The sequence below is a fragment of the Lolium perenne genome, chromosome 7 (genome assembly GCF_019359855.2).
Source record: "Lolium perenne isolate Kyuss_39 chromosome 7, Kyuss_2.0, whole genome shotgun sequence".
In the NCBI taxonomy this organism is placed as follows: domain Eukaryota; kingdom Viridiplantae; phylum Streptophyta; class Magnoliopsida; order Poales; family Poaceae; genus Lolium; species Lolium perenne.
In genome coordinates this window covers 252,158,456-252,179,750 of record NC_067250.2, presented here as the reverse complement: position 1 = coordinate 252,179,750, position 21,295 = coordinate 252,158,456, and the positions used below count along the sequence as shown (strand labels likewise).

The 21,295-nt window shown below is 53.2% G+C and overlaps 1 pseudogene; it reads right to left on the bottom strand.

Annotated features, from left to right (window-relative positions):
* Positions 1–1,429: 1,429 nt before the first annotated feature.
* LOC139833903 (uncharacterized) lies at positions 1,430–19,713 on the bottom strand (annotated as a pseudogene).
* Between the last annotated feature and the right edge of the window lie 1,582 nt (positions 19,714–21,295).

Below are 21,295 nucleotides of genomic sequence, written 5' to 3'. Positions count from 1 at the left end.
CGGCGAGTTGTCGCGCGGCGGCCAGATCCAACATCCGCCGCTGCTGCTCCTCCTCCTGGCGCTCCCGGGGCCGCGCTGGACCACTCCAGCGCGGCGTCGATGGGGAGGGTGTTGTCGGCGGGCACCAGGTCCTTCAGCGACCTGGCGATCGCCTCCGCCACCGCGGCGTCCTCCGCACGCCTCGCCTCCTCCTCGGCGAGCTGGTTGGCGGCGGCCGCGGCGGCCTGATTCTTCGCCGTCTTCCTCTTCCGCCCGCGTTGCGGCGAGGAGGGCTGGTCGCGGATGACGAGCGCGCCGCTGCTGCGCCCTCTGGTCGGCGGTGGAGACGCCGGCTCCTTCTTCACGGTGGCCGGAGATGGCCACTCCTTCTTGACGGTGGCCGGCGTCGACCCGCCGGACCTAGACGCCGATCTCGATCCCGACGACGAGGAGGACGGCGCCATCCTCCTCGGTATCCAGGAACTACCGTGCCGGCGCGACACGGTAGCCGCCACCGGCGGCGGCATCCCCAGGGCAGGGGAGTTCCCGTCCTCGATGTGCGCGAGCACATTCTCGAGGGTGCGGTTGGGCGCGCTCCACCATCGGCGGCGGCCGGCGGCGTTGTTCCTTGCCGGAGGAGGAGGAGGGCCGTCGTAAGCGGCGAGTTCGCGTTCATACCTTCGCCGGAAGAACGCGATCCACGCTTCGTGGTTGTCGGGGAAGAAGCGCGGATCCGCGCGCTGCTCGTCACTGAGAGTGGCGAGCACCTCCTCGATCGCCGTTTCGAGTGCGCCGCCACCCGTTGGCGGCGGCGGGATCGGCACGCCGCCTGCGCTCAGCCTCCAGCCTCCCGGCGCGCGGAAGTCCGGCGGCGCAGGGTAGCCCGCCGCGTGCAGGAGTCGCCCCTCCCATTGGTGGAGAGAGCGGCGGCCGAAGCCGTTGTTGGCCGCACCGTCGTTCGCCATTGCTGCTTCCTTCGAGTTCGGGGATGATTTGGGGGAAGACGAGCGAGGAGGTGAATGCGGGGCAGCCGGGGTAGTTCGGCGATAAATAGCGGTAGGCGCGCATGAAACCGAGGCGACGGCATTAACTCGCCGCGTGGAAGCTACGCGTCCGGCGAATGCTGACCGGCGGCAGGCTTTTACAGCGCGCGGAAGACGATGCGATGAGGACGACGATCGGTGTCTCTCGCCGACAAGTTGGGGCCACCAGACGCGCGGGAACGTTTCGCGCGCTTTCGTTTCGTCCGGAGTCCCCGAGCGCTCCCCGGGGGGCCGGGGGTGGCGTGGGCTCGCCGGATGGATTAAGGGCCAAATCCGGACGAAAATGAGGAACCGGGGGCGCGACTGGGCCGAATTACGCCGTCCGGATGGAAAAAACGCTCGCCGGGGGCCTCGACGGGGGCACGAGTGGAGATGCTCTGAGGATCTGGGTCGATTGAGACGAAACACTACTGTCTGCAACTGAATTCAAGAAGGAAAAGCCATGAGATAGCACATTTTGTTTTTCTTCTATACATACATACATACATGGTGTTGGAAACTTTCCCACCAAATGTGGATTTTAGAAGAAGTCTCATCGGTCCCAAACAAACCTCGTGGCAAGAATTGTTACAGCGTCTTGAGTCAATTCAATTGACGCAGGGACCTGATGTATTTCGATGGAATCTTACCGGGAATGGTTCATTCTCGGTGGCTTCAATGTACAATGCTCTCATTCAACCTGTGTTACCGGTCGATAATAATTCAAAAATCTGGAAGATGAAGATACCACAGAGAACAAAAATCTTTGCTTGGTATCTTCGTCGGGGGTTATTCTTACTAAAGATAATCTTGCCAAACGCAACTGGCATGGAAGTAAAAAGTGTGTCTTCTGTCATCAGGACGAGACTATTAAACACTTATTCTTCCAATGTAAGTTTGCTAGGTCTATATGGTCAGCTGTCCAAATAGGGTCTACCTTATACCCACCTCGTAATGTTGCCAATTTATTTGGTAACTGGCTCAATGGCGTGGATGTTAGGTTTAAACGTCTTATTAGGATGGGAGCGATTGCAATAATTTGGTCGCTATGGCTGTGTAGAAATGACAAGATTTTCAATAACATCTCTTCTTCTTTTCTACAGATCATCTACCGGTGCACTGCTATGCTTCGTTCATGGATACCTCTGCAGCGACTGGAGCACCGGGACCTCTTTACGGAGGTGTCTTCACGATTGGAGGATACAGGGAGGGATATTTTCTGCCAACATGGGTGGCAGCGTGACTTCCGGCTAGATCCTCCTAGCTAGTCTTTTTATTGCTCTATGAACTCTGTTATATCTTTGAACACCATTTGTGGATTTGTAACGGATCTTTGTGCGGCTGTGTGCATCTTAGTTATGCAGAGGCCGGGTATATTGCGCAAGTAATAAAATGCCCATTTTCGAAAAAATACATACATGAGCTTCTGTTGCTACCTGTACCATCCTGCGAAATCCTTGCTTCATACCACACCCATGTGCGAGGCCACATGCATGATTCCGAGGATCTCGGTCGAAACTCGTCCCATGTCCGGACGCTCTATGGGGGGATGTTTTGGAGCAAGAGAGGCCTACTCTAAGAGCATCTCCACTCCCCCCCCCCCCCCAAAAGGCCTCCTATATCTTCCCCCAGGTCGAACCCAGTAAAAAGGGAGCCTAGCGGGGGCGCCGACGGCTGGAAAATCGCCGCGGGCCAGCCTTGGCAGCGAGATGTGTCCTGCCTACATCTTCCAGCCAGTTCCACCGGTTCCCTCCTATATCTTCCCGCCTTTCCACCGCTTCCCGCCATTGTCGCCGCTATATAAAGCTGGGAAGCGGTGAAAGGGCCACATCTCATCCTAATTTTACAGATTTCTCCCACGCATCTCACCCATGGCGTCCGGTGATCTTGCCCTCACGCACGCGGAGGTGGAGGCGCTCACCGCATCAAACTACCCCTGCCCGCCGGGGTTCATATGCCCCCCGGGCTGGCGTCTGAGCGCCGGAGGCGTGCCGGTCTCCCCCGGCCCCCAAGGTGCAGCTCGGCGTGCAGCCATCACTCACCACTACTACGTCGAGCTCACCCCCGAGCAGCGCATGGATCCCCGTTGGGATCCCGACAACGCCACAACTTGGGACTCCTTCTTCGCCAATCGCCGGGATATGGAACTCGCCAGGTACAAGGGGGACGGGCCGCCTCCCGTGGACAACAACGAGGCCAGACGTCGGCTATGGTGGGGCAGCTGGACCCTCGAGGGAGTGATGAACCACATTTTATCGACGAGCTCACGAAGAGTCCCACCATCGCTGAATTTCTCATCGGTTGGACTGCACCCTGTCATCATCTGTAGAAGCACACCGAAACTGTAAGCGTCGCCTTTGGTTGATATCCCCTCGCTCATGCCATACTCTGCAATCACATTTAAATAGACATGAAATTATTAGATAATCTGCGGTATTTTTACAAGTTTATAAAGAAAACATAACCAACATACTGCACATATGCTTAATCTCACCTGGTTGGATGTACCCGATGGATCCTTTAAGGCAGGCCAAACTTGCTGAACGCTCTTGATGTGCGCTCCGTGTAGTGAACATAAGCCTTGCCAGGACAAAGTCGGTGACATAGGCAATCATGTCAAGATCCAAAAGAATATTGCTTGGCTTCAAGTCGCAGTGTATTAGTGGAGAGGCACACTGGTTATGGAGATAATCCAAAGCAAATGCTACATCCAAACAAATTTATCCTTTGGCTGAAAGTCAAAATATGTCTTCCACCATGCTCAAGGGCTTTTTCCGGATGCAGCCACATTTCTAGGTTTCCATTAGGCATGTATTGAAAAATTAGGGCCTTGAATCTTTCCCAGTAGAATCCACAGAAGAGCATGAAGTGATGATCTTTACAAGATTTCGATGACGGGGATTTCTTAGGGCATCACACTCTGCAACAAAGCTCCTACCTGCTCCATAAATGTTAAGGTTAAAAATCTTGATGGCAACTTGATCATCTGGACGATTCAAACTGCCCTTATAAACCACTCCAAATGATCCTGATCCAATTAGGTTTGCTGGAGAGAACCTGTCCGTTGCCCTCACAATGTCTTCATATGATAGCTTCTTCATGTGCTCATTGGATTCTTGCAAATGTGTTTTTTTTCTGCATTCTCTTCCTCCAATAAATTATTGCAACACATAAAAAAATTAATATAACAGGAGCAGAGGTTGACATGACTATCCCTAGGACCAGAGCCAATGAATTGTGTTTCTCTTTCCTGCCAACTGGTGTGGAACAAAAAGGTATACCATCTGTGGTAATGCTACTAGTGCACAAATCATCATTCCCTTCAATTGATAGTGCACCACCATTGTCAAAAACACCACCTCTCGGAACTTCTCCATCAAAATTGTTGAAAGAAAAATTGAAATCTTGCAGGGTAATCAAGGATGTGAAGAACTCTGGAATTTTTATGCTGACTAGTTGACAAAAGCTTCTGGGATGCTTCCAACAATGAAGTTGCTTTGCCTCTCAAGATACTCCAGAACTGCACACTGGCCAAGAGTGGATGGGATGTCGCCAGTCAACCTGTTATTAGATATGTTAAATTTGTTCAGATTAATGAGACCGCCTACTTCCACACTCCTCCAGACAAGTAATTGTATGACAAGTCCAACTCTTGAGAAAGAGAAGAAATCTGGAAGATTTTACCTGGTATACTGCCATCTAGTGAGTTGTAAGCAAGGTTCAGTTTTGAGAGTTTATTACAGCGTCCTATGCTTGCAGGTATACTACCAGTAATGCTGTTCCCATCCAATTTCAGAGAACTTAGCTGAACTAGATTTCCAATAGTTTCTGGGATTTTCCCTGACAGTCTGTTTTGTGCGAAGGATAGAAAGACCAAGTTGTGCAAATTCCCAATTGTTGGTGGTATATCACCAGTGATAAGATTGTAATCCATGTATACACTGCTGAGGCTCGTAAGATTGCCAATTTCTTGTGGTATAGGCCCAGAAATGTTGTTTTCCCTTAGCCATAACCATTCAAGACTACCAGAAAGTTTCCCGATAGAACTTGGTAAATTCCCTTGGAGATTATTCCCATCGAGCATCAGTTTGGTCAACATAGAACAATTTGTGAGTGAAGAGACAAATCCCCAGTTCCCTGCATCTAACTTGTTGTATGCCAAATCAAGCTCCTCTAAGTTTGGCAATGACCCAAAGAAGGGTATGTACCCAGTTAGGCTGTTGTTATACAGGTAGAGCATACGAAGGTTGTATGCTTTAGCAAGAGAATCTGGGATTGGGCCATCAAACTTGTTTGTTGAGAGGATTAGTGCCTGAATATTTGGGAGTGTGTAACCAATGTTGGACGGTAAGCTTCCAACAAGAGAGTTGTTTCCTATGGCAAGAAATGTCAGGGATGACATGTTGAAGAGAGATGGTGGAACTGGCCCAGATAAGCTGTTCATACTCATAGCCAGTATCTGTAGTGTCGGAATTTGACCTAAGCTGTCTGGTATGCTCCCATATAAATTATTCTCCGTAAGACGAAGATCAATGAGGGAGGAAAGGTTTCCTATCGAGGAAGGTATTTTTCCTGAAATATGGTTATTCCTTAAATCGAGGTATTGAATAGAGGGAGAGGTGGCAGTAACAGAAGGAATGGAACCAACAAGGTTGTTCTGGTGGAGGGAAATGTCAAGAAGAGACGTTGTGTTGAAGAGAGCCTTTGGTAGTTCTCCAGTAAGATTATTGCTCATGAGCCAAAGTACTTGGAGGGATGAACTGTTTGCTAGGGATTCTGGGATGACGCCTGTTAGAGCATTCACCCCAAGATCAAGATGTTTGAGAAAACCGCTACTGCCCAAAGACGGCGGTATGTTGCCGATAAGCCTGTTGCTATTGAGAACGAGCATGCGTAGCTCAGGAAGGTTTCCAAAAGAAGAAGGGATGGCTCCTTCTATATTGTTATTGCTAAGATTAATCTCTTGAAGATGCTTGCATCGACCTAGGTTAGGGGGGATCCGGCCGTGGAGGGAATTGCTCCTCAAATCCAGGATTTGAAGCTGGGAACATGCATAGACTTCACATGGGATGTTACCTTCCAAAGCATTCATGCTGAGGTTGAATTTGCTGAGCCGGCTCAGGACGCCAAGCCCAGAAGGTATTTCACCATGGAAGCTATTATTTGAGAGCTGCAGCCTTGTGAGAGAGGTCAGGTTGGCGATGCAAACCGGTATGGAGCCGGAGATGCCTTCTGAATCCAGGTCCAGTGCAATCACACGGCGAGGAGACAGCGTGACGTTGCCTAATCGACGGTACCCCGGAGGAGGGATCCTCACGAGGGGGAGAAGAAGTAGGGGCCATAGGGCGGAGTGCTCTCGGGACGGTGGTACGCGAGTTACCCAGCTTCGGAACACCTGCACGATGACAGGGCCTACTGCTGCTTGTCTGGAATTATCTGGGCGCTTTCGCGTTGTTACAATGAGTTGTGGTTATGCCTCTAGGGCTCCCGGGATCCGGCTTATAAAGGCGCACGGATCTAGGGTTTACACGGAGAGTCCTAGCCGGAATACAAGTTGCCTAACTACGGTACAAGGCCTTGCCGTGTACGCCAAGGATCCGCCTTCCTTCTAGGTCACGCTGGATCCGGATACTTCATGGGCCTTCACGGATCCGGCCTCCTTCGTAGGTCGGTTAGGATCCGGCTCCTCGTTCCTGGGCTGGACTTCATCCTTTCATGATCTACAGCAACTGGGCCGCCTGATGGGCCACATGCCTCACCACCAACTATGGGCCACCCAGGCTTGCCGGATCTAGGCCATGCCGTTGATATACCCATAAAGTATACCCACAACAGTAGCCCCCGAAGTTCTCCAAGATTCATCATTCCTCCAACTCCATACAGCTCGGAAACGAAGAGAATCTTGAAGAGCTTCAAAACTTCTTACTTGATTCCGGGTTCACTCCTCCGGAAATCCTTCATCTTCAGATCATGCACAACAACGGAAAGTCCACTTTTCCCGCGCACAACTTCCTCATTTCCCGCGCTAAATTTTCGCAGATGCGAATCTTTAGCCGGAAATTTCGGGAGTGCATGGTTAAATTACCTCCACGTCGTTTTACCGCACTTGACCTAAAACACGTGTCATCCATCCAACGGTGCGACCGTTCCGTTTCCACCGTCGGATCCGGATCCCGAATCTCCGCGCGCGGCCTATAAACCCGGTAAAAATTCATTCTTTCACCTCTCCTCACCACTTCGTCTTCCTCCTCGCGCCGCGCCGCCCGACGGATCTCGATTCCGGTGATCTTCGCCACGGTGAGCTTCACGCGCCGCCAAACCAAGACCCCGCTCGCGCCAAGATTCCTGCGGTTGAACGGGAATTTCCCTCCGCCGCCGATTCGTGGTCTCGCGGGTCGGTTTTCTTCAAGTCCGGCGACCCCATCTTCACCGGAGCTCCGTCGAGCCACCGCGCCATTAGCGGTAAGTGCGCCGGCCTCGTAGAAGATAGACTTAGACTTAGTGTAGAAGATAGACTTAGGTGATCCGGGTACTCAAACACTTTGTATGGGTGCAGCCGGAAGCATGCCACTCGATTCTTCGCATTGTACTGGTAGCTCTCCGAGTAGCCCTGATCCCAACCAAATAGAACCCATATGCCCGGATCCCATATCATTCCTGCCACCATATGTTTCCGACATTAGACTAGCTCAACCTTTTTCCGCATCTTCCAGCACCGCTCCAGGCCGGATCCCTTCCCTTCAAGAGCTCCAAGAAGAACTCGAGGGACAAGCTCGGATGGCAGCAAAAGTGCAGGAGGCGGAAAACAAGAGGGCGTCCAAAGCCCGGATCCGCGAAGGAGAGCGGGGTCAGTGGTGGCCTTGCGCAACTACCGATGTGGAGCTTAGAGAGCTCCAGAACGAGGGCATGATCTCCTCACATTGGAGTTTCACGCGCGACTCCGACGCCCCCAAGCCTGAAGCCGGAGAAATTGTCATGACCAAAGCTTGGGTGGAACGCGGACTTTCACTTCCCTGTTCGGAATTTTTCCTCTCCGTCCTCAACACATATGGGCTCCAGCCCCACAACATCTGCCCAAACTCTTACCTTCTCCTGTCCAACTTCGTGACTCTGCGAAGGACACCTTGGGATCCGGCCAGACGTCAAGTTATGGCAGTTCTTTTTCCGGGTGAAGAAAGAAACCAAGGACAAAGCAATGGTGAACTGCGGAAGCATGACATTTATGCTCCGCCCTAGCCGCATGTACCCTCCTCACGATTCGCACGAATCCGTCCGGTACTGGAACGCCGGATGGTTCTATGAGAAGAATGCTTCAGTTCCGGATGTTCATGAAGGTCTGCCCCAGTTTGTCAACGAACCTCCGGAAGAGCTTGCAAGCTGGAGCTTCGTCCCTTCGCTCGCCTGCACCCTATCCTGGAGAAGGCTGCGCGGAGAATCTCCTGGCTAGTCCACGACGGACTGACCGGAGCCCAGCTCACTCTTAGCTGGTTCTCCCGGAGAATCCAGCCTCTACGCTACAACGCGCGCCTGATGTGCGCTTATACCGGGGCGGACGATCTTCTCCGGGTTACACGCCACGATCTTCCGGCTGACTCTCTGAAGAGAAGGTTCAAGACGCTGGTGAAGATTCCGAGGGGCCAACAGGTCCCGGAACTGATCAAGGATATATACACGAACGACCAATGTCCTCCGGTAAGCTTTGTTCTTTTCGTTGCTTCAAACTTCGCAAGCTTTTTGATGTTATCTCTAACTCTTGTTCATTTCCTTCCAGCTCAACACTTTGGCGGAGGAAAACTTCCGCACCATTCTTCGTGTCCCCGTCAGTGGCGACGCGGCGGAGGAGGCTCCGGAAGACGACGAGGAGGAAGAGGAACAGGCGCCCCGCAAGGCGGCCCCTCGACCTACAAAGCGTCCCCGCGCCAAGGCTTCCGGCACTGAAGCCGGAACTAGCGGCGAGGCCTCCGCCAAGAAGCCCAAGACAACAAAACCACCTCCGCTAGACTCAAGGAAAGCGGAGCGTGCGCGCCTAAGGATTCTCTCAACGGCTGGCCAGCGCACGCGCCCCATCATCCCCGGCGCCCCGTAAGTTTCCGAACATGATGCAACTTTATCTTGGCAAAAATATCTTTTGTCTAAACCCTTTCACTTGTTTGCAGGAATCCGAATACCACTGCCACACGGACCACCAGCCAGGAGCCCATCACGAAATATATGAAAAAATCTCCGGCTGTTGGTCCTTCTACTCCAGTTCCACCGAGTGCCTCCCACCCAACTCCTCAACCATCTCCCCCTCAGGCTGATCCATCTCCCCCTCCTGCCGCAAATACTCCACCGGAAATAATTCCGGTTAGCAGCGAGCATGCGGGCGGAGAAGATCCTAAGGCCAAGGGCCCTGCCCAAGAAGACGCGGAAACACAAGGCCAAGGAGAGGCTGAAGTCACTTCTTCCGAGAAGGCTGGAGAGGGCGCTGGCGACATGGTCGTTTTTCCGAAGAACTTTGGAGATCCGGCTGACACCACTTCCACCCCCAAGGCGTATGCCACCAAGTTTTTCAACAAGCTGTCCGAGGCGGAGAAGTGGGAACTTGAACAAGACCTGCTCAACGCCATGCTGAACAACGCCTGGGGGAAACGACTCAGGACATCGGAAATCCAAGACTTCAAGAAGAACGTCGGCCGGTTCTTCGACCAGCTCATTTGCAAGCAAAAGGTACTCCCGGTAGCCCCCAAGCATGTAGGCGGAAACTCAAAAAGTAGTTAGCGCTTAGATGCTTAGAGAAAGATTACTTCCGGGAGATTATTAAATTGGATCAGTAGCCCCCAAGCATTATGGCGGAAACGTTCCGGCAATGATGCTTTGGAGAAAACCACTTTACAGGCGGAATTTTTACTCCTGCTCTGTCTATGTTTTACAGGAACAGCAGGCGCTGCACTATGAGCTGCACAAGAACATTGCGCTTCAGCGCCGCGTTACTCTGAATCAGGCGGAAAATATCCGGACTCTGAAGGATGAGAATGCAGAACTGACCAAGCAACTGGCGGACGCCCAAGGTTGGTTTCCGCCTTCTTCGTCACTAGTCATATTCCGACTTAGAACTTTGTTGTTAACTTATGTTTATTATAGGCGCATCCTCTTCCCTTGCTACAGCCTCATCTGAACTTGAGAACCTGCGCTCCTCGTACCAAGATTTGGAAACGAAATTAAAGGAGGCGGAACTAAAGAGGGAGCAGGCCGAGAAGCAGTAGCGGAGAAAAACTCCGAACATATCGGGGAAAAGGGCGAGCTGTTGTTGAAGAAAAATCTTGACAAGAAACCATTAAGAGGCAGCGAAAGAGCTCAATGGTCTCCGGAAATATATGGAGACCGCGGAGCATCACTGGGACATGCTCAACGAGAACATCTTGGGTACGATCTTGAAACCTTGCCCAAATGTTTTCTCCGACTTTTTACTTTGCGCTCAAACCGCATACTTATATCCCGATTATCTTTACGCAGAGCCGCTTGGATATCCGGAGCAGCGCCGGAATTTGTTCCCCCGGATGACCTTCTTCAACTTGCAGGCGATGATTGCAAAGATCTCATCTCCGCCTCCCGCAAGATATGCTATAACTTATCCATCAAGAGGAGTCGCACATGCAACGTTCGCAAGCTTGTTGGGAAAATGGATGTTCTGCCGGAGCTGGTGACGGATCTGCAAGCATCATCAGCCCGAGGCGCAGCTGCAATGGCCTTGACCATGTGCCTAGTACATAATCCGGGTCTTGATCTTGATCAAGTGACCACGGGCGTTCCTCCGGATGCGGATGTCAGCGCGCTGCTGGATGCAGTGAGCGGCTACGACACCCGTATCGCGCGCAGGATCCGGCATGATGAATTCTACGACAAGGTCGTTCTTCCCGCCGACGAGCCCTTGGAAGAGGAACTTCAGAAAAAGCTCGCCGCGAAGGCACGACCTGCGGAATCCGGGACCCAATACACCTGGACCAGCTCCAAGGACGCTCCCCAAGAGGAACCCAAGACCAGCACTGCTGCTTCTGAAGAAGAAGAAAGTGATGAAGACGTGTCTTCTCCGGCCGAAGACCCCGAGAAGAAAGACTCAGAGGGCAAGACTTCTCCGGCCAAGGGGGAGTGAAAACTTTTATTCCTGCGGGAGAAACAATGCATCATTTTGGCCCCAGCGAGGGTTTGTAATATAACTTTAAATTCTTAAGTATCTAGGGGCGAAACAATTATGCATGGGCGGAAAACTTATCCTGCTATCCTTTTGAATTATTTGCATGTTTCGTTTTATGTCGGAAAGCAAGTGCTGACTTCATTGTTTTCCGGCTTACTCGCTTGACCTTCCGCGAGCCGGAAAACCTTAGCCGGAAATGCTCGCCGGCGGCGACGAAGCCCAATGGCAGTCCGTCCATAACCGCGGAAACAAGCCCCCAAGCATAGGTGCCGGAAATCGCTACTAGGAATCCACGAGTTCGCAACAGATAACAACTTAATCAGAAAACTTAAGCTTACGTCTTAAAAGACGGTTTTGGAAATCACAACTTTCATACACGCCTAGGCGGAAATATCCAGCTCTGCGGTTTTAGTCGGAAAAACATACACGATCTAAAATGAACAAGTAAAGGAGGTAAAAGACTCAAAGAGTGAACCATAAGCTTTATTTCATTGATCATGTATAAGTATTACAGAGTTTATAACTCGGAAAATATATGCTAAGTGTAGAAAGGACGTAGCTGTGCGATGTTCCAAGGGCGATCTGTTTCATCGTAGATGTCATCCGGATCCTCACGCTTGCGTTTCCGGTGCCAGTTAGCAGGTCTATCCCCCAGCTCGCGGAAATCAACAAGGTAGTACGACCCGTTATGGAGCACTTTGCTAACGACGAAGGGTCCTTCCCATGGAGTTTGCAGCTTATGGTCTTTCACCTGTCGAAGGCGGAGGACCAGGTCTCCTGCCATGAAGGAGCGATTCCGAACTCGACGACTGTGATAGCGTCGGAGCTTCTGCTGGTAGATGGTGGAGCGCTGGTCAGCTAGGTTCCGAGCTTCCTCGATCAGGTCCACAGATAGCTGTCTGGCCTCGTCAGCTGTTTCTTCATTGTAGGCGGAAACTCGCGGTGAATCGTGGATGATGTCGGAGGGAAGCACGGCTTCGGATCCGTATACCAGGAAAAAATGGGGTGAACCCTGTCGATCTGTTAGGGGTAGTTCGTAAACTCCACAAAACAGCTTCCAGCTCGTCAGCCCAAGCTCCAGCTGCTCGTCGCAGTGGTTCTTCAAGGCGCGGCTTAATTCCTGATAATATTAGACCGTTAGCCCTTTCAACCTGACCGTTAGATTGTGGATGAGCCACGGATGCAAGGTCCGATCGAATTCCCATTGTGTCACAATAATCCCTCAACTCTCCTTGGGCGAAGTTTGTGCCATTATACGTGATTATAGTGTGGGATGCCGAATCTCATCACGAGGCTGCAGACGAATTTTAGTGCTGTAGCACCATCGGCTTTTCTCACTGGCTTAGCCTCGATCCATTTGCTGAACTTGTCAACAGCGACCAGGAGGTACTCAAAACCGCCAGGAGATGATCTTTTTAACTTACCAACCATATCAAGTCCCCAGACCGCAAATGGCCAGGTGATAGGTATGGTCTTCAGCTCTTGGGCTGGAGCGTTTGGTTGAGTAGCGTAGTACTGACAACCTCGGCAGGTTTTTACCAGCTTATCAGCATCTTCTTTAGCTGTGAGCCAGTAGAATCCTAGCCGGAAAGCTTTGGCAACGAGGGATCTGGGAGCGGCGTGATGCCCGCAATCCCCTGCGTGGATCTCTCTGAGGATTTCAATGCCATCTTGATTGGAGACGCATTTGAGAAACACCCCCGCTGCACTTCGTTTGTAGAGCTGTCCATCAACAATTGTGTAGGTTCTCGCTTGTCTGACGATCTGTCGTGCGAGGACCTCGTCCTCTGGCAACTTCTGATCGATGAGGTAGTCCAGGAAAGGCTGTGTCCAAGCCGGAATGATAGCCATCACCTCCCTAGCCGGAGATACTGCCACCTCTGGATTTTCCGGGTTAGCGCCCTTAACCGAGGGTATCCGGAGATGCTCCAGGAAAATACCGGGCGGAATTTGCTTCCTGCCGGATCCGAGCTTGGATAGCATGTCTGCCGCTGTATTATCGTCTCTCCTGACGTACTTGACTTCGTATCCGAGGAAGCACTTGGCGATCTCATCAACTTCGTCTCTGTAGGCCGCCATGACGGAGTTTCTGGCGTTCCAGGTTCCGGCTACTTGTTGTGCCACCAGGTCGGAATCTCCACAGCATATGATGTGCTTGATCCCAATTTCCTTAGCGATGCGTAGGCCGTGTAGTAGAGCCTCGTATTCCGCCATGTTATTTGTAGCTTCGAAGTGGATCTGCAGCACGTACTGCAGTTCTTCTCCGGTAGGGGATTTCAGGGTGACTCCGGCTCCTGAGCCTTGATGCTGCTTGGATCCATCGAAGTGCATGACCCATGTTTCTGGTTCCGGCTCCAGACTTGCATCCGGAGCTTCTGTCCAATCTGCGACGAAATCTGCCAAGACTTGGGATTTAACCGCAGTCCACAGGCTTGTAAGCGATGTCGAAGGCGGATAGTTCAATGCCCCATTTAGCCGTACGTCCTATTGCGTCAGCGTTGTTGAGAATTGTTGATAGCGGAGCCTTGCTCACGATCACATCGGATGCTCTTGGAAGTAATGCCTCAGCTTCCGGCTGCCCAGGAACACTCCATAGGCTAGCTTCTGAAAGTGAGGGTATCTTTGTTTTGACTCCGTCAGCACCTCGCTAATGTAGTAGACAGGTCTTTGGACGTCATATTCATGACCTTCTTCCTTTCGCTCCACCACGATGACGAGGCTGATGACTTTGTTGGTAGCTGCCAGATAAAGGAGCATTGGCTCTGACTCTGCTGGAGCCGCCAAGATAGGTGGGGAGGTGAGTATTTCCTTCAACCCTCGAAGAGCTGCGTCAGCTGCGTCGTCCCAGACGAATTTGTCTGTTTTCTTCAGTAGCTTGTACAGAGGTAGCGCCTTCTCGCCAAGACGGCTAACAAACCTACTGATTGCTGCGACGCAACCAGTTAGTCGTTGCACATCTTTGAGACAAGTTGGCCGTTTGATGCACAGGATTGCCTTGATCTTTTCCGGGTTAACCTCAATGCCTCTGTGAGAGACTATGAAGCCAAGGAGTTTTCCGGCTGGCACGCCAAAAACGCACTTCAGCGGATTCAACATCATCTTGTACCTGCGGAGGTTGTCGAAGGTTTCTGTGAGGTCGCTGATCAAGTCGGATCCTTTCCGGGTCATGACCGCGATGTCGTCGACGTAAGCGTGCACGTTCCGGCCGATTTGGTCCTTCAGGCACCGCTGCATCGTTCGTTGGTAGGTGGCACCTGCATTTTTCAAACCGAAAGGCATGGTAACATAGCAGTAAGTGCCAAACGGGGTAATGAATGAAGTCGCCTTTTGGTCGGATTCCTTCATCCGGATCTGATGATACCCGGAATACGCATCAAGAAAACACAGAAGTTCCGCCCCCGCCGTCGAATCAATGACTTGGTCAATGCGCGGCAAGGGGAACGGATCCTTCGGGCAATGCTTGTTCAAGCCAGAGTAATCGATGCACATTCTTAGTATTTCAGTGTCTTTTTTGGGTACAAGGACGGGATTCGCGACCCAATCGGTGTGGATAACTTCTATTACAAAACCTGCTTCTAGTAACTTTGCTAGTTCCATTCCTATGGCGCGGCGCTTCTTGTCTCCAAAGCGTCGCATAGCTTGCTTCACCGGTTTGGCCCCCGGATTTATGTTGAGGTAGTGCTCGGCGAGTTCCCTAGGTACTCCGGACATGTCAGAAGGTTGCCATGCGAAGATATCCATGTTAGCGCGGAGGAACTCGACGAGCGCGTCTTCCTATTTGGGGTCCATGTTGGCTCCGACCGAAACCTGCTTGGAAGAGTCGCCTGGGATGAGGTCGTGCTTCTTGGTTTCTATCGCGGCCTTGATGGTGGTTTTGTGCTGGGAGATCTGCTTCTTGGTGGTATGCTTCTCAGTCGGATCCACCGCGGCTCTGTAGCCTTTCAGCTCTTCTCCAGATATCACAGACTCTGCGAAGGCGGCTTCGCCTAACTCGCACTCATGAGCCTTTTTGTAGTCTCCGGATACGGTAATCATACCTTTAGGACCCGGAATCTTGAGCTTGTTGTAGATGTAGCACGCTCTTGCGTGGAACTTGTGGTAGGTGGGCCTGCCGAAGATGACGTGGTAGGAGCTCTTGAAGGGCACAACTTCAAACGTGATCTTCTCTTGGCGGAAATTATGAACATCGCCAAAAGCCACGGGAAGTGTTATGCTGCCGAGGGAATTCGCCTTCTTACCCGGAACCACGCCATGAAACTCAGTGTTGCTGTGTTTGAGCTGTTCCTTGGTGAGGTTCATCCGCTCTAGGGTCTCCAGGTACATGATGTTCAGACTGGCCCCACCATCCATGAGGCACTTGGAGAAGTCATACCCGTCTATGCGGGGACTTACAACCAAGGCGTAGCATTCTTTTGGCACAACGGCAGGGTGATCCTCCCTGTCAAATGTGCACGGGACTTCCGACCACGACATCTGCGGCACAGCCGGAACTGTGGCGTTCAGGATCCGGGTAGCTGACTTGGTAGCGCGGACTGTTGGGGTTCCGAGGAAAGTGTGGTAAGCCCCCACGCTCTTTTTATCGAATGGGTTGGATTTTCCTGCGGATCCTGCCTTGGGATCCGGCGAGTTATCATCCTCATCCATCGCCTTGGAAATATCATCTTCTTTGTCCTTGTTCTTGCCCTTGCCACCTTTGCCGCGTGGGCGGTGCTTCCGGGCGCGCTTGTATCCTGCCTCCGGGTCGTTCTTTAGATCATTGACCCACTTGCAGTTGCGGTTGGTGTGAGTGGACTTCCCCGTAGCCGGATCCAGATGGGCCAGGCAGGGCATGTCTCTGTATTCCTCATAGGTTTGCGGGGCGCGGGATCCGCCAGCTGTGACCTCGGAGGTATGCTGCTGACCCCTGCCGGCTCCGCCTCCGCGTCCGCGTCCTCTGCCGCCTCCTGAACCTCCGCGTTGAAACGCCATGGCGATCATCTCGGATCCGCCACTCTTCTGGTCATCAGGGTTCTTGCGCTTATGGCTGCTGTTGCTACCGTTGTCACGGTTCTTCTTTTGCTGATGCAAGGGGATTGCTGTGGCTGCGAGATCACCGCCTGCGTCGTCATCGGCGGCAGTGTGATCGCTGGCGATGGTGATCATGTCGTCCAACGTCAGTTGATTTGCATTGACCATGCAAGTTAGCTTGTGCCGTAGCAATCCTCCTCGCTGCAAGCCCCCAATGAAGGTGTGCATTGCTGTGCGGTTGTCGACGTTCTCGCACTCGTTTCTGCATGCCAACCATCGGGTGAGGAAATTCCTCGATGTTTCGCCCTTCTTCTGGATACATGCCTGCAGGTCGCTTGTTGTGGCAGGTCTCTTGTAGGTGCCCCTGAAGTGTTTCTCGAAAGCGTTCTTCAGGTCGAACCAGCAAAAGATGGAATTCTTCTCGAGGTCGCTGAGCCAGATCCGGGCTGTACCTACAAGGTACAACTGAAGCATGCGGCAGGCGATGTTAGGGGTTCCTCCGGCGAAGGTTACAGCATTGTAGTAATCCTCAATCCAGGTATCCGGCCTTTCGGTGCCATCATAATGCTTCAGGTTTCCGGGTAGCTTGAGGTTCATCCTTGGCTTTGGTTCCTCTCGAATCATCCTGCCAAAGCACTTCGGACCAATGTAGTCGGTTCTGTATTCGTTGAGGCGATCCCGTGCGTCGCGTGAGCCGTGGCGAGGAGACTTTGAGCGAGAGCGAGATCTTCGACCGTTGCCTCCGCCTCCACCTCCGCCTCCACCGCTAGGTGGTGGTGAGGGAGACCTGCGAGGTGGGCGGTGCGATTTCTTGCTTCCGCCTTCTGACTCTCCTCGGCCTTCCAGGTGCTGGCTCCGGCTCCTGTGGCTGCCTTCGCCCTGGCGTTGGCTGCCCTGGTCGTTCCGATGCGGTTCCGGGTCACGGCTCCGGCGCGGCTGGGGGGCATGGCTCCGAGGCGGTTCTGGATCGCGGTTCCGGCGAGGTTCTGGACCACGGTCCTCATTCCGACTCCTTCTGGGCTCGGGCTCATGAACATTGTTCTGGTTCCGGCGAGGTTCCGGCGAGCGCTCCTATTTTCTGTTTCTTGGCAGCACGTTGTCGCGGATAACAATCCCACCATGCCCTGGGGGCCTGGTGTTTCTGGCTGGACTACGGCGGCGAGGGGGTCGCGGGTAACCGTTGGGCGGAGGAGAGGGGTTGCGGTATTTGTCTCGTCCAGAGTACATAGCATCCTTTCCCTTTCTTGGATCTGACGGTGGCGTCTTTGATGGTACGGGGATCGGATTTGGGTGTTCCCTGGCTTTCCGTCTTATGCTCTCCGAGGATCCGGTGTGTGATTGATCGTCGGGATGCCGATCAGCGCGGCGTCCTTCTGCGCGGTAGATACACGGTTATCCGGATTGGATTCCAACTGCGCGAAGTATCCGCCTTGCTTTGCTGCATTGCCTTTGAAGCGACAAGTGTGCGGAGATAGTTGATATCAACCTCTTCGTCCTTCTTCTTCAGCAATTCCGCAGCTTTTTGCATGTTGTCCTTTGGGGTTTCCAGCGGCTGGTGCTCTGCGGGCGTGTTGAAGGGTATCCTGCGAGGCGGAATTGCTTCTCTAACAATTCGATCGGCCTCCGCCTGCGCATAGATCATTTTTACTTCCCACTCAGCCCTCATGCTCTTGACTTGCTCGAGTGTGGCAGCGATCTCGCGGTCCTGTCTGTCGAAGTTTTCCGCCAATCCTGCAGCTTCTGCCCTCTCTTCCCTTAACGCGGCTTCGGTACCGGCGAGCTTCTTGGCTGTGGCAAGCATTTCCTTTCTAGTAGCCTCTAGGGCCTCCAGATCTGCGGCGTCGCCCGGGGTTATAGGTGTGTTAAGGACTGCTCGCGCGACCATCTCTTCTGCTGACAGGATTTCCTCCGAGGAAGGATCCCTGTGGGGTCGCACCCGAGACATTGGAGATCCTTGTTGGGATGGTTGAGGGTCAGATTGGCTGGTTGGCTCTTCAGATCCAGTTTGTCCCTGCGCTGCTATCGTTGCGAGAACCTGCTTAGGCTGGGCGGAGTCGACTTCGGGCTGATCACTGTATCCGTATTCCCTTATCTTGCGAACGAAGTCATCAGACTCCATGGAGGAGGTATCTCCGGAAATTGGGCTCAGATTGCCCAAAATCGACTCTTCAACCGGAGCTTCGCTTTTTCCGACAGGCTGAGCCTGATCCGGATCTGCGCCGTTTTCCGGTGCCTCTACCTGCTCAGGACCAGCTCCGGCTTCTTGAGGGGCGGTTCCGGCGGTATGGGCCAAGAAGTGTACGAAGTGGCACCTCTGCTTTTCTAACATCTGGGAGACCCAGACGGATCTGCATTGGTCTTCCACCATTGTTTCCTGCACAGGGGCGGATTGGGTGGGCTTTGAAATTTCCAGATCCGAGGCGGAATCTTCCTTGGGAAGCTCCTGCATCTCAGATCGGATCTTCGCGACAGCGTCCAGCTCTGCGGCGGTCGCGTCTGCGTTACTTACCAGTGGGTTTCCGTCGGAATCGATGGTTTCCCCGATGAAGATGTGTATGCCGCCAATTGGGACGATGGAGAGCTTGACGGGGTTTGTCCTAGCCGGAATCCAGCACTCATCCGGAGGGACGATCGGCAGATTCCCGGCGTAAAGGACGCGCCCCACAGCGATGGTGTCGTCGTAGCTTCCCATGGCGGAACCCTCCCGGTTCCGGCCTCCAGACGCCACAGGCCCCACGGTGGGCGCCATCTGTCGTTGCCTAATCGACGGTACCCCGGAGGAGGGATCCTCACGAGGGGGAGAAGAAGTAGGGGCCATAGGGCGGAGTGCTCTCGGGACGGTGGTACGCGAGTTACCCAGCTTCGGAACACCTGCACGATGACAGGGCCTACTGCTGCTTGTCTGGAATTATCTGGGCGCTTTCGCGTTGTTACAATGAGTTGTGGTTGTGCCTCTAGGGCTCCCGGGATCCGGCTTATAAAGGCGCACGGATCTAGGGTTTACACGGAGAGTCCTAGCCGGAATACAAGTTGCCTAACTACGGTACAAAGCCTTGCCGTGTACGCCAAGGATCCGCCTTCCTTCTAGGTCACGCTGGATCCGGATACTTCATGGGCCTTCACGGATCCGGCCTCCTTCGTAGGTCGGTTAGGATCCGGCTCCTCGTTCCTGGGCTGGACTTCATCCTTCATGATCTACAGCAACTGGGCCACCTGATGGGCCACATGCCTCACCACCAACTATGGGCCACCCGGCCTTGCCGGATCTAGGCCATGCCGTTGATATACCCATAAAGTATACCCACAACACAGCGTGCTGCAGGTGATGCCATGCCAGCTGCAGACGTCCAAGGACGTGTTGCTCCATGAAGCTAAAATTCCTGCTGGAGCTGTGAGCTGGGACTTAAAGCAAAGAAGTGCTTGTCTATCATCTTCAGTTTCATCGCAGGTGGCTAGTGGTAGGCTGCAAAAGAAGTTAAAGAGGTAAAGATACCAAACAACGCCTGGAAACAAGACATCCAAAGTGTTCATTGTCGTCAACTTGTCTTATACAGCTATGGACTATGGGAGTATGAAGGTGAAAACTCTTGTTTGCAAGAGGATGCTTAAGTACTCAACTGTGGATTGTCACGGTCGGTAACCACTCTAAATAGCACCAAGACTTGCTGTTCAATGACCAATATGGTGGGAACGGGGAGAATCATGAGCTTCTGGATACCAGATCTGCTAGTATTCACTAAAACCATTTGCTGACGACATAATTTAGTTGTAACTTGGAAGTAGCTGTTGGAGCCTACACTTGTGCAATATGAAGTAGTGTGTGAAAATGCATGTCAACACTACATTGCATTGACCTGACCAGCCACCAACAGCAGGGGCAGTAGGAGAGTAGTTACCTGGGGTAGAGTGTGAACGAACGCTAAGCTCCATCTTGGAGAATAATAAACACATTGCTCTCGAGGTGTGGGAGAAGCTAGCTTGTTGAGATTTGATAGGTTGCTAAATCTTTCATATAGCAAGGTTCCCTAAGGACAAAACCAGGACCCATAAACTATTGGAATGTTATTTTATTATTCTAAACCATTTTGAAGCTAAGTGGTTACACATTTTTTGGGACTTAACAGACTAATAGAGTGAAAGGTCACTGGACTCTAAGAGCATCTTCAGTCGCGTCCCCCAAAGCGTCCCCAAACCGCGCCGGATCGAGCGTTTGGGGGACGTGTTTTGTTCATGCCGCGTTTGGGGGACGTCACTCCCGAGCCGCGTCCCCCAAACGCCTCCCCCAAATGAATATTGGTGCACGAAAATAAAGGTTTTCATTCAATTTTGATTATATATTACAAAGTTTGAATGAAAACGGCTAGATTTCATCTAAACCTAAACTACTGACCGCCCGGCGGTGCGTTCGACGGCCCCGCCCCGTCGTCGCCTCCCCTACGCCGCAGCTCCTCCAGCGCGCGCCTCCTCTCCTTGCGTTCGGCGGTGGCCAGACGGCTCCGCTCCCGCCGCGCGTCCTCCTCCGCCCTCCCCTGCTGCGCCGCCTGGAGGGGGAGCTCGACGGCGCGACGAATCTGCGCCTCTTCGCGGGCACGGGCGTCGTCCCCGGAGCTTCTTCTCCGACTCGAAGGACTCGACGAGCGCGCGTTGCTGATCGGCCGTCTCGTCCGGGTGCGGCCCGTCGTCGTCGGACCACTCGAACTCGTCGTCGTCATCGTCCTCCACCTCGGTCTCCTCCGCCTCGGCCTCCTCCTCCTCCATTGGCGCCTCCTCCTCCACATCTGTTGGCGCCTCCAGCATCGCCGCCGCCAACACGTCGGCCTCTGCCGCCAACTGGTCCGCCCGCCTCCCCCATATCGCCGTCAGCGCCGCCTCCCGCTGCTGACGCTCCTCCGCCGCCAGCTGCCGCCGGCGCTCGATCGACTCCTGGCGCCGGCGCTCGATTGCCTCCCGCCGTTCACGGTACAGCGCATCCCGCTCAACGCGCTGGCGCCGGCGCTCGTCATCCCACCGCTGCTCCATCTCCTCCCGGCACCGGCGCCGTCGCGCCTCTTCTACCGTCGAGGCGTCGAACGCCGCAACGGTGTCGCACTGCTGCTCGTGCCACGCTGCTGCC